We start from the raw sequence: 12,362 nt of genomic DNA on the forward strand, positions 1-12,362 counted from the left end.
GGATGAGGGGTACCATGCATACCAGGATTGGGGAGTGAGGGGACCATGCCTACCAGGATTGGGGGTGAGGAAACCATGCATACCAGGATTAGGGGTGAGGGGACCATGCATACCAGGATTGGGGATGAGGGGTGCCATGCATACCAGGATTGGGGGGTGAGGGGTGCCATACATACCAGCATTGGGGATGAGGAGTACCATGCATACCAGGATAGGAATGTGGGGTACCATGCATATCAGGATGATGGATGGGGTGCCATGCATACCAGGATGAGGGGTACCATGCATACCAGAATAGGGATGAGGGGTACCATGCATACCAGTATTGGGGGATGAGGAGTGCCATGCATACCAGGATAGGGATGAGGGAGCCATGCATACCAGGATGAGGTGCTGGGTGCCATGCATATCAGGATTGGGGGATGAGGAGACCATATATACCAGGATTGGAGGATGAGGGGTGCCATACATACCAGAATTGGGATGAGAGGTACCATCCATACCAGGATGACGGATGGGGTGCCATGCATACCAGGATGAGGGGTACCATGCATACCAGAATAGGGATGCGGGGTACCATGCATACCAGGATTGGGGGATGAGGAGACCATATATACCAGGATTGGAGGATGAGGGGTGCCATACATACCAGAATTGGGATGAGAGGTACCATGCATACCAGGATGACGGATGGGGTTGCATGCATACCAGGATGAGGGGCACCATGCATACCAGAATAGGGATGCGGGGTACCATGCATACCAGGATTGAGGGATGAGAAGGCCATACATACCAGAATTGGGATGAGGGGTACCATGCATACCAGGATTGAGGGATGAGAAGGCCATACATTCCAGGATAGGGATGCGGGGTACCATGCATACCAGGATGAGGGATGAGGTGCCATGCATACCAGGATGAGGGATTGGGTACCATACATACCAGGATTGGGGGATGAGAAGGCCATACATACCAGAATTGGGATGAGGGGTGCCATGTATACCAGGATGAGTGGTACCATTCATACCAGAATAAGGAAGCGGGGTACCATGCATACCAGGATTGAGGGATGAGAAGGCCATACATACCAGAATTGGGATGAGGGGTGCCATGCATACCAGGATGAGGGGTACCATACATACCAGAATAAGGATGTGGGGTACCATGCATACCCGGATGAGGTATGGAGTGCCATGCATACCAGGATGAGGGGTACTATACATACCAGGATGGGGATGCGGGGTACCATGCATACCAGGATGAGGGATGGGGTACCATACATACCAGGGTTGGGGGATGAGGGGTGCCATACATACCAGGATTGGGATGAAGGGTGCCATGTATATCAAATTTTGGATGAGGGAGCCATGCATACCAGCATTGGGGATGAGGACTACCATGCATACCAGGATAGGAATGCGGGGTACCATGCATACCAGGATGACGGATGGGGTGCCATGCATACCAGGATGATGGGTACCATGCATACCAGAATAGGGATGAGGGGTACCATGTATTCCAGGATTGGGGAGTGAGGGAACCATGCATACCAGGATTAGAGGTGAGGGGACCATGCATACCAGGATGAGGGATGGGGTACCATACATACCAGGGTTGGGGGATGAGGGGTGCCATACATACCAGGATTGGGATGAAGGGTGCCATGTATATCAAATTTTGGATGAGGGGACCATGCATACCAGCATTGGGGATGAGGAGTACCATGCATACCAGGATAGGAATGTGGGGTACCATGCATATCAGGATGATGGATGGGATGCCATGCATACCAGGATGAGGGGTACCATGCATACCAGAATAGGGATGAGGGGTACCATGCATACCAGTATTGGGGGATGAGGAGTGCCATGCATACCAGGAAAGGGATGAGGGGCTATACATACCAGGATTGGGGATGAGGGAGCCATGCATACCAGGATGAGGTGCTGGGTGCCATGCATATCAGGATTGGGGGATGAGGAGACCATATATACCAGGATTGGAGGATGAGGGGTGCCATACATACCAGAATTGGGATGAGAGGTACCATGCATACCAGGATGACGGATGGGGTGCCATGCATACCAGGATGAGGGGTACCATGCATACCAGAATAGGGATGAGGGGTACCATGCATACCAGGATTGGGGAGTGAGGGGACCATGCATACCAGGATTGGGGGTGAGGAAACCATGCATACCAGGATTAGGGGTGAGGGGACCATGCATACCAGGATTGGGGATGAGGGGTACCATGCATACCAGGATTGGGGGGTGAGGGGTGCCATACATACCAGCATTGTGGATGAGGAGTACCATGCATACCAGGATAGGAATGTGGGGTACCATGCATATCAGGATGATGGATGGGGTGCCATGCATACCAGGATGAGGGGTACCATGCATACCAGAATAGGGATGAGGGGTACCATGCATACCAGTATTGGGGGATGAGGAGTGCCATGCATACCAGGATAGGGATGAGGGAGCCATGCATACCAGGATGAGGTGCTGGGTGCCATGCATATCAGGATTAGGGGATGAGGAGACCATATATACCAGGATTGGAGGATGAGGGGTGCCATACATACCAGAATTGGGATGAGAGGTACCATGCATACCAGGATGACGGATGGGGTTGCATGCATACCAGGATGAGGGGTACCATGCATACCAGAATAGGGATGCGGGGTACCATGCATACCAGGATTGGGGGATGAGGAGACCATATATACCAGGATTGGAGGATGAGGGGTGCCATACATACCAGAATTGGGATGAGAGGTACCATGCATACCAGGATGACGGATGGGGTTGCATGCATACCAGGATGAGGGGTACCATGCATACCAGAATAGGGATGCGGGGTACCATGCATACCAGGATTGGGGGATGAGGAGACCATATATACCAGGATTGGAGGATGAGGGGTGCCATACATACCAGAATTGGGATGAGAGGTACCATGCATACCAGGATGATGGATGGGGTTGCATGCATACCAGGATGAGGGGTACCATGCATACCAGAATAGGGATGCGGGGTACCATGCATACCAGGATTGAGGGATGAGAAGGCCATACATACCAGAATTGGGATGAGGGGTACCATGCATACCAGGATTGAGGGATGAGAAGGCCATACATTCCAGGATAGGGATGCGGGGTACCATGCATACCAGGATGAGGGATGAGGTGCCATGCATACCAGGATGAGGGATTGGGTACCATACATACCAGGATTGGAGGATGAGAAGGCCATACATACCAGAATTGGGATGAGGGGTGCCATGTATACCAGGATGAGTGGTACCATTCATACCAGAATAAGGATGCAGGGTACCATGCATACCAGGATTGAGGGATGAGAAGGCCATACATACCAGAATTGGGATGAGGGGTGCCATGCATACCAGGATGAGGGGTACCATACATACCAGAATAAGAATGTGGGGTACCATGCATACCCGGATGAGGTATGGAGTGCCATGCATACCAGGATGAGGGGTACTATACATACCAGGATGGGGATGTGGGGTACCATGCATACCAGGATGAAGGATGGGGTACCATACATACCAGGGTTGGGGGATGAGGGGTGCCATGCATACCAGGATTGAGGATGAGGGGTACCATGCATACCAGGATTGGGGTTGAGGGGTGCCATGCATAATAGGATTGGGGGGTGAGGGGTGCCATACATACCAGCATTGGGGATGAGGAGTACAATGCATACCAGGATAGGAATGCGGGGTACCATGCATACCAGGATGATGGATGGGGTGCCATGCATACCAGGATGAGGGGTACCATGCATACCAGAATAGGGATGAGGGGTACATTGCATACCAGGATTGGGGATGAGGGAGCCATGCATACCAGGATGAGGGGTTGGGTGCCATGCATATCAGGATTGGGGGATAAGGAGGCCATACATACCAGGATTGGAGGATGAGCGGGCCATGCATACCAGGATTGGGGATGAGGGAGTCATGCATAGCAGGATTGGGGATGAGGGGTGCCATGCATACCAGGATTTAGGATGAGGGGTGCCATGCATACCAGGATAGGGATCTGGGGGGGCATGCATACCAGGATTCGGATGAGGGGTCATGTATACCAGGATAGGGATGAGGGGTACCATGTATATCAGGATGAGGAATGGAGTGCCATGCATACCAGGATAGGCATGAGGGTTACCATACATACAAGGATAGTGCTGAAGGATGTGGTACCATGCATGCCAGGATTGGGTATGAGGGAGCCATGCATACCAGGATGAGGGGTGCAATGAATACCAGGATTGGGGGTGAGGGGTGCCATGTATACCAGGATTGTAAGTGAGGGGTGCCATGCATACCAGGATTGGGGATGAGGGGTGCCATGCATACCAGGATTGGGGGTGAGGGGTGCCTTGGATACCAGGATTGGGGGTGAGGGGTGCCATGCATACCAGGATTGGGGGTGAGGGGTGCCATGCATACCAGGATTGGGGGTGAGGGTGCCATGCATACCAGGATTGGGGGTGAGGGGTGCCATGCATACCAGGATTGGGGGTGAGGGGCTCATGCATACTAGGATTGGGGATGAGGGGTGCCATGCATACCAGGATTGGGGGAGAGGGGTGCCATGCATACCAAGATAGGGATGAGGTGGGCCATGCATACCAGGATAGGGATGAGGGCAGCACATAACAGGATGGAGGAACAGGTTTGGGAAGCACAAATACCAGGATGGGGGTAGCACAAATACCAGCATGGGGGCAGCACAAATACCAGCATGGGAGACCATATACCAAAAAAAAGGCTCGCCACCTGGGCATAGAACATGCTCAATATATATATACACACACACACACACACATATATATATATATACACACATGCACATATATATACATATATATACACACATACATCCATACATACACACACATCTATAATATAGCGGGCGCCATACATACCAGGATTGGGGGGTGAGAGTGCCACACATACCAGCATTGGGGGGATGAGGGGTACCATGCATACCAGGATTGTGGGGTGAGGGGACCATACATACCAGGATTGGGGGATGAGAAGGCCATACATACCAGAATTGGGATGAGGGGTGCCATGTATACCAGGATGAGTGGTACCATTCATACCAGAATAAGGATGCAGGGTACCATGCATACCAGGATTGAGGGATGAGAAGGCCATACATACCAGAATTGGGATGAGGGGTACCATGCATACCAGGATTGAGGGCAACAGTCTCTGAAGGATGGACCCTTGATCAAAAGATTGTTCAGATAAGGGATAATTACAATCCCCTTGGACAGCAGCATGGCCATGACAGTTGCCATCACCTTTTCACCTTTGTGAATACCCTGGGAGACGAGGCTAAGCCGTACGGGAGAGCTGTGAATTTATAGCAATTCCCTTGAACAGCGGACCAGAGGAATCTGATGTGGTACGCAGATCGGAATGTGCAGGTACACGTCCTGAATGTGCACCGAGCAAAGAAACTCCTCAGATTCCATTGAGGCGATTTCTGAGCGAAGCGACTCCATTCTGAAGTGACGGAGGCGTACTTGTCGGTTTAGGAATTTGAGGTCCAGAACTGGACGGAGGGAGCAGTCCTTCTTTGGGATAAAAACCTGAAAAGCGTTTGTGAGAGGGAACAGGTACGATGACTCCTGACTAGAGGAGATGGCTTGAAAGAAACCTGGAATCTTAGCTTGAAGCTTTGGGGGGCGGGACATGAAAAAAACATCTTTCTGGGGGTTAGAAAATTCTATCTTGTACCGGAAGACACAATCTCTCTGACCCAGGCATCATCGACCATGGATAGTCACAAGTCCCGGAAGAGAAGACGGCCGCCCACCCTAGGGGGAAGTCCCAGATGGGGGTGACCAGACATGCTGAAGAAAACCTATTTGAACGGGAGTGCGACCTGGAGGACTTTGAAGAGCAACCCCTTGCGTGCCAGTTAGGGGAGGGCTTGAATGATGGCTTTCTTCTCTCCCGCTGGTTGGAAGAGCGCTCCTGCTGGGAGGAGGTCCCTGGAGAAGAGAATTAATGAAACTGAAGAGAACACCTTCTTGTAAAAGGACATTTTGGTTTGGGCTGAGTTAGGGAGGTGCTTTTACTGCCTGTAGCATCCAAAATGATCTGATCCAGTTTTGCCCCAAAGAGTCTTGAATAGTGATGTGCGAGTACTGTAATTTTCATAATCGCTATACTCGTAACGAGTACTTTGTAATAATCGAGTTTTCGTTACGAATAGCGAGTACAAGCCAATGGGAAATGCGAGTAACTTTCTGCTGGACCCTACAAAGAGGTCTGGGGGTCTGAGGAAAAGGCTGAAATGGATGGGAAAGTGATGAAGCAGAATGGGAAGAGCCTGGAGAATATGCCTGCATGCATTTCTGACTCACATATGGTTTCTAGGAATAAGTTTGTCGCAGTATTACGCCACTTTTACAGACAACTACCAAACCTAACCTAAATTGCATTTAACAGGCCAAAAAGGTTAAGAAACAGTTTTTCCTGAACAATCACTTGTATATAAGGCTAAATAAACCAGAGAAACCAAAAAAATATCCCTTTTAGCCTTTGTTCACACATACTGTTGTGGCTTTTTTTTCGCCTTTTACAATTGGGAGGGCCCTGACTTATACATTTTGTAGGCCCCTCTGTCATACATCATTTTTAGTTCGCTATTCCCCAGCACTTTACAAGCACAGCTAGAACATACTAGTAGGTATGTTGATATTTGACCTGAGAGGCCTCAGGTGGCTCTGTAACATGCGTTTTGGAGGGACAGCTGTTACTTAGACATTTGGGTGGTCACTCCATCATTGACACTCAGATGGTGGAATACATATTCAATAGCAGTTTACAATGTACCCATTGTAGCGTTGGGCTTGACCCTCCTCTTCCTCCACCACCATGTGATACTGCGGCCCTAAATTCAAATGTTCAGAGGCCCTGCAGTAGGCAGGAAAGCGGAGTTTTGTGAGAGCCCCCGTGTGGCCCTGTAACATACATTTTGAAGTGCCCTCTAGAGATTTTGGAGGTCCCTCTTGTGTACAATGTATTTGAGAGTGTCCTCACTTATTCATATTGTAGGGCCTCACTCTATTATCTAACTCATTTAAGGGCAGAGAAAAAGGCCAAGAGACATGGAGAACTAGAAGGTAGCAGTGAGTGTGGCCTGCAATCCTCAGGTATGGCTGAACTCAGTGAACCGGAAAAATCAAGCTGCACTAGTCAACTGGATGATGAGCTCAAATATATCACTTGTGCAAGTCAATGGACAAAGGATAAATGGTGCCCCCCCCCTCCAGGATGGGTTGGAGAAGCTTCTCCAAATGGCTCAGAGATTTTGATTGTCAACATTCCCCATATTATATAGGAAGAGAAGACTTCTTGATACTGTACTACTTGGTCCAGTGCAGAATGTGCATCGTATTTCCAAAAATTACTCCTGGGGGCTGAGTCATAGGTGCAGGGAGATTCCATGACAAGGGCCTCCCTTGTCAAACATTATCTACGGTGGAGTACTATAGTAGTTGTGGCCCTCAAGTCAAGTTTTCAGAGGGCCATCATTCGGTCATCAACAGTCAGTGTAAATTTCTATTGAATATGTATCCTCTATCTCAGTCACAATGTAGCACAAGCCAGGCATGTTTTTTTGCCAAATAGGGTGGCTGACTGAATATGTATCCCCTCAGTCACAATGTGGCACAACCTGTGACAAGGGCCTCCAATGACAAATATTAGTTCGGTAGGACCACTGTACATTCCAGATTTGTCCACTGCACAATGTGCATAGGGTTTGTAGAAATGAGCCCTATGGGCTGAGTCATGGTTGATGTAGGTAGCTACCATCCCAGGGGCCTCCAATCACAAATAGTAGTTAGGCTGGAGTAGGAATACTGTCCTGGTTTGTCCACTGCACAATGTGCATAGGGTGTGTAAAAATTAGCCCTATGGGTTGAGTCATGGTTGACGAAGGAAGAAAACAGGTTTTTATGGGAATGGGGTGACGTTAACAGCAGTAGCATGAATCTGCATTTTTGGTGAATTTAGGTAGGATTGCTGTCATCTGGAGGGATTACAAACTGTGGAGATATCCAGTCCCTGTTGAATTTAATCAGAGTAAGTCTGTATGCATTTTACGTGGAGAGGGGTGTGCGCCTATCAGTGATGATTGCCCCAGCGGAACTGAAAACACGCTCAGACACCACACTAGCAGACGGGCAGGCCAGCACCTCCAAGCCATATAAGGAGAGGTCGGGCCAAGTGTTCAGCTTAGACACCCAATAATTAAAGGGAACTGAAGCATCAGAAAGGACACACGTATGGTCACTTAAGTACCCCTTGACCATGTTCTGCAACTTATCCCTCCTTGGCATTGTTACAGGCACAGATAGCCCTTGCTGTTGTGCTGTTTTTTTGAAAATTGCCCAATTTGTGGACATTTTCCCCCCATCTATGTTGGAGCTGCTGTTCGTGTCTCTCCCCATTATCCCTTGGTGTTGAAAAGAGTCGGTACCTCTGCCACCAGCATTGTCTGAGGGTGATGTTTTCAGCAACTGATCTACAACGGCTGTCTTGAACGATTCCATTGTAAAACTCTTTGATGACTCCAAAAGGAGAGAAGGAAAGGTGGCCAACCAGTATAGGTTGTTGGATAAAATGTGTATCATGTGAGGGTCTTACCACAGACACTTACACATGAACTGTGCCATGTGGGCCAAGCTGCAAAAAGGCAAATGCTCTGTGTCCCCAACAGTACCCATCCTCTCCTCATGCTGACTCGCCTCCTCCTCCTCTCCAGCCCATCTAGCCTGGACAGACATGAAGCTTGGGTTAGGTGTCCTCTCTGTAGCATTACGAGTCCCCTCGGTAGCAAAGAAAAGCAAGCTCTCTCCCTCCTCATCATCCATTGTTGCCTCAGAAGATTGACTGGGCTGGGTAGTAACACCCATTGGGAAATCTGGCTCCATACCAACATGCTGGGCACTCAAAGCTTCCTCTTTGAGATTATGCAGTTATTGTTTCAAGAGACACAGCAGGGGGATGGTTACGCTGATAATAGCCTGCTCACGAGGTTGAGCTGATCACAGCTCACGAGGTTGGTGCAGTACTCAAAGTTCTCAAGAACCTCACAAATGTCAATGATCCACACCCACTCAACAGTTTTGTGTGGTGGCTGACTCAGTCTGACGGGCATGCTGAAGCTGGTATTCAGCTACTGCCCCCTGCTGTTCATTAATCCTCACCAACATATGGGCAGGTCACAAATGAGTCGGTGACTTGGCAAATTCAAGAGCAGCAAAAGTGGTAGAGGAATGGCGGAAATGGGCGCTAATATAGCGCACCTTCTCAAGTAGGTACGACAAGTCACGGTAAGTTTTCAGAAATTTCTGAACAACTAGGTTCAGCACGTGAGCCATGCATGGCACACTTACCAGCTTGAACACCTTTAAAGCCGCCACCAGGTTACGCCCATTGTCGCAGACGACCAGACCGGGTTGGAGGTGCAGCGGGGAGAGTCATTGATTGGTCTGTTGTTTTAAAGCTTGCCACAGCTCTGCTGCAGTGTGTGCTTTCTGACCTTAACAGATCAGCTTCAGCAGAGCGTGTTGCCGCTTTGCCGATGTGCTGCTGCACAGGCCCCAGCTTGGCAGCGATGGGGAGGGTAATTCAGCAGAGAATGAGGAGCAAGAGGAGAGGAGAGAGGAAGTGGAATATGAAGAGGTGGAAACCCTGACAGAAGTTGGGCCTGCTATTCTTGGCGTGGGTAGGATGTGTGATGTTCCAGATTGCGCCTTTGTCCCACCCTCCACCAGGTTCACCCAGTGTGCCGTAACAGAAATGTATCGTCTCTACTCACAACAACTTGTCCAGGTGTCCGTTAGGTGGACCTTCCCGATTAAGACATTGGTGAGAGCACAGTTCAGATTGATTAACGCGTGCTTGTGTAACGCAGGGACGGCACACCGGGCAAAATAGTGGCAGCTGGGAACACTATCATGGGACACCCACAGCCAAGAGATCACGGAAAGACTGTGTTCCCACAAGCTTAAAACAGCAACATCTCCACAGCTAGCAATTTGGCAATCAGCAAGTTTAGTATTTGTGCCTGTGGGTGTGTGGCTGGGTATTTAAGCTTTCATTCCAAGCTCTCAGGCACAGACAATTGGACACTTTGCTGGGACAAGGAAGTGGATATGGTTGATGTTTGTTGTGTGTGAGCAACCGCAGCTTGTGGGCACAAGTTATGAGTGTCTGCTTCCTGAACAGCAGATTCTGAAGGATATAGCCAAGGTGACATGGCATTAGTTTGACCCGCAGATGCAGATTTGCTACCCGGGTGTTCCGCCCACCTACTGGGGTGCTTGGCTGCCATGTGTCGCATACTGGTGGTGCTTAGGTTACCTTTGCCCTGGCCTCTGCTCAACTTGGTATGGCAGATGCTACAAACTACAATGTTTTTCTCTGAAGGACTTTCAGGAAAAAAAATTCCACACAGCAGCTGAACACCCCCTTGCCGTGACTTGGAGCACAGCGGGGGTGCTCTTGGGAACAGTTGACCCAGTTCTCACTTAAGGCAAACCACAACCCCTTAGTGCCTGTGTTGGTGCTACATATCCATCTTCCTCTGTGTTGCTGTTATGGCTATGCATGCCAACGGTCCAGGTCGGATCAGTGGACTCATCATCGACCACTTCGTCTTCCATCTCATCCTCCTTCCCAATTGACATTGTAGGCTGACCTGATGGCAACTGTGTCTCATCATCATCAGCCTCCACCTCTGGAGACCGTAAATGACATTCCACCAAGTGGCTATCTTCTTCCCCTATGTCCTCAAATACTTGAGCATCAACACACGCCACCTCCTCTTGTCCTTCTTCAATGCTTCACGGTGATAAGCCAGAGCCAACCAAAGGATACGTACCAAACAGATCCTCGGAGTGGCCAATCTTGGGGTCATATGTCTCCTGTGACTGATAATGGCTGGAGGAAGGAGAACCAGCTTCAGGATTGGATGGGCCAGCCTTCTGTGTATCCACAGTAGACTGGGTGGTCATGGAAGATTTGTTGCTGCTTGACAAATGCGTAGAGGTCTTGTCTGCTATCCAAAACAGAATCTGCTCTCGCCCTTCTAGCTTCCACACACGTTTACATTCCAGACCAGGAAATTTTTCCAGGAACATAGTGGATGCATCAAGCCTCTTCTGGCCTGACAGACTGAGTGCCTTCTCGCGCATCACTGACACCACGTCCCTTAACAGGCTTTTTTGGCATTTTGGGTTATGTTGACAGATTTTCAGATGTTGATGGTGCAAGCCAAGCTAGCTGTCACAGCCAAAATAGTGGTTAAAATGGCCTGGTGCGTGCTTTGTAGCAGGCAGTAGGAAATGTTTTGACTACAGCTTTGTGTAGGGCACCCCATTTTTTAAGTTATATAATATGAACAGAAGGCAGTCTCTGATCCCTAAAACAGCAGGGGAAAAAAGACCTGTGCTAAAAAAAAAAAAAAAAAAAAAAAAAAAAGCACAAAATGCTACTTCTGTGTGTGCTAAAAAAATATTGCTTTGCCTCTGACAAGAGCTGTTTTAAGATGGACACTGGAACAACACTTTAACCTCTCCTTACCTAATACACAATCTCTCTCTCCCTGTACTCTGACCTTGTTGTGTGTCTCCAGCTCTGAAAATAGCTATTTTTTGGTGGTATTATGGAGCTAGTGAGCGGCTCCTTTAAACACAACTAGTATACACTGCAGGTAGCCCTTACAAGGGCTTTTGTTATATCAAGAGGCCTAAACACTCTCCCTAGCAGCTCAGCGATCTCACTCTCTAGGCTATTACAACGCAGGCTCCAGACGCAATGTGCACAAAATGGCAGGGCTTATAAAGACCCTATAATGCTGGGCGGCCAGCCAATCACAGTAATGCCACAACCAAGATGTCTGCGGCATTACTGTGATTGGTTAAGAAGCCCAGCATGTTTAGTGGCTGCAAAGGAGGCGCCAAAACTGCAGGGCAGGATATCCGAATATAGCGAGACGAGTACACGAAAACTCGCAATATAACGAGTAACCCGAATACCGTACTATCCGTGCGAATAGCGAATAGTAACGAATACGCTCACTCATCACTAGTCTTGAACCCTGGAAGGAGAGATTAGTAAGGGATTTTATGGAAGTTGGATCTGCGTTCCAAGCCTCAAACCAGAGAATTCGCCATATAGCAATAATATTGCTTGTGACGCGGGCTGAACAGCTGGCCGTGTCCAGGGACGCAGTGAGAAAAAACTTCCCTGCATGACTTTTGGGGACGTGTCTAGCTGCTGAAGGAGAAGGACAT

This window comes from Phyllobates terribilis, unplaced genomic scaffold (genome assembly GCF_046119375.1).
Source record: "Phyllobates terribilis strain yellow unplaced genomic scaffold, ASM4611937v1 Scaffold_8__6_contigs__length_399053987, whole genome shotgun sequence".
Lineage (NCBI taxonomy): Eukaryota > Metazoa > Chordata > Amphibia > Anura > Dendrobatidae > Phyllobates > Phyllobates terribilis.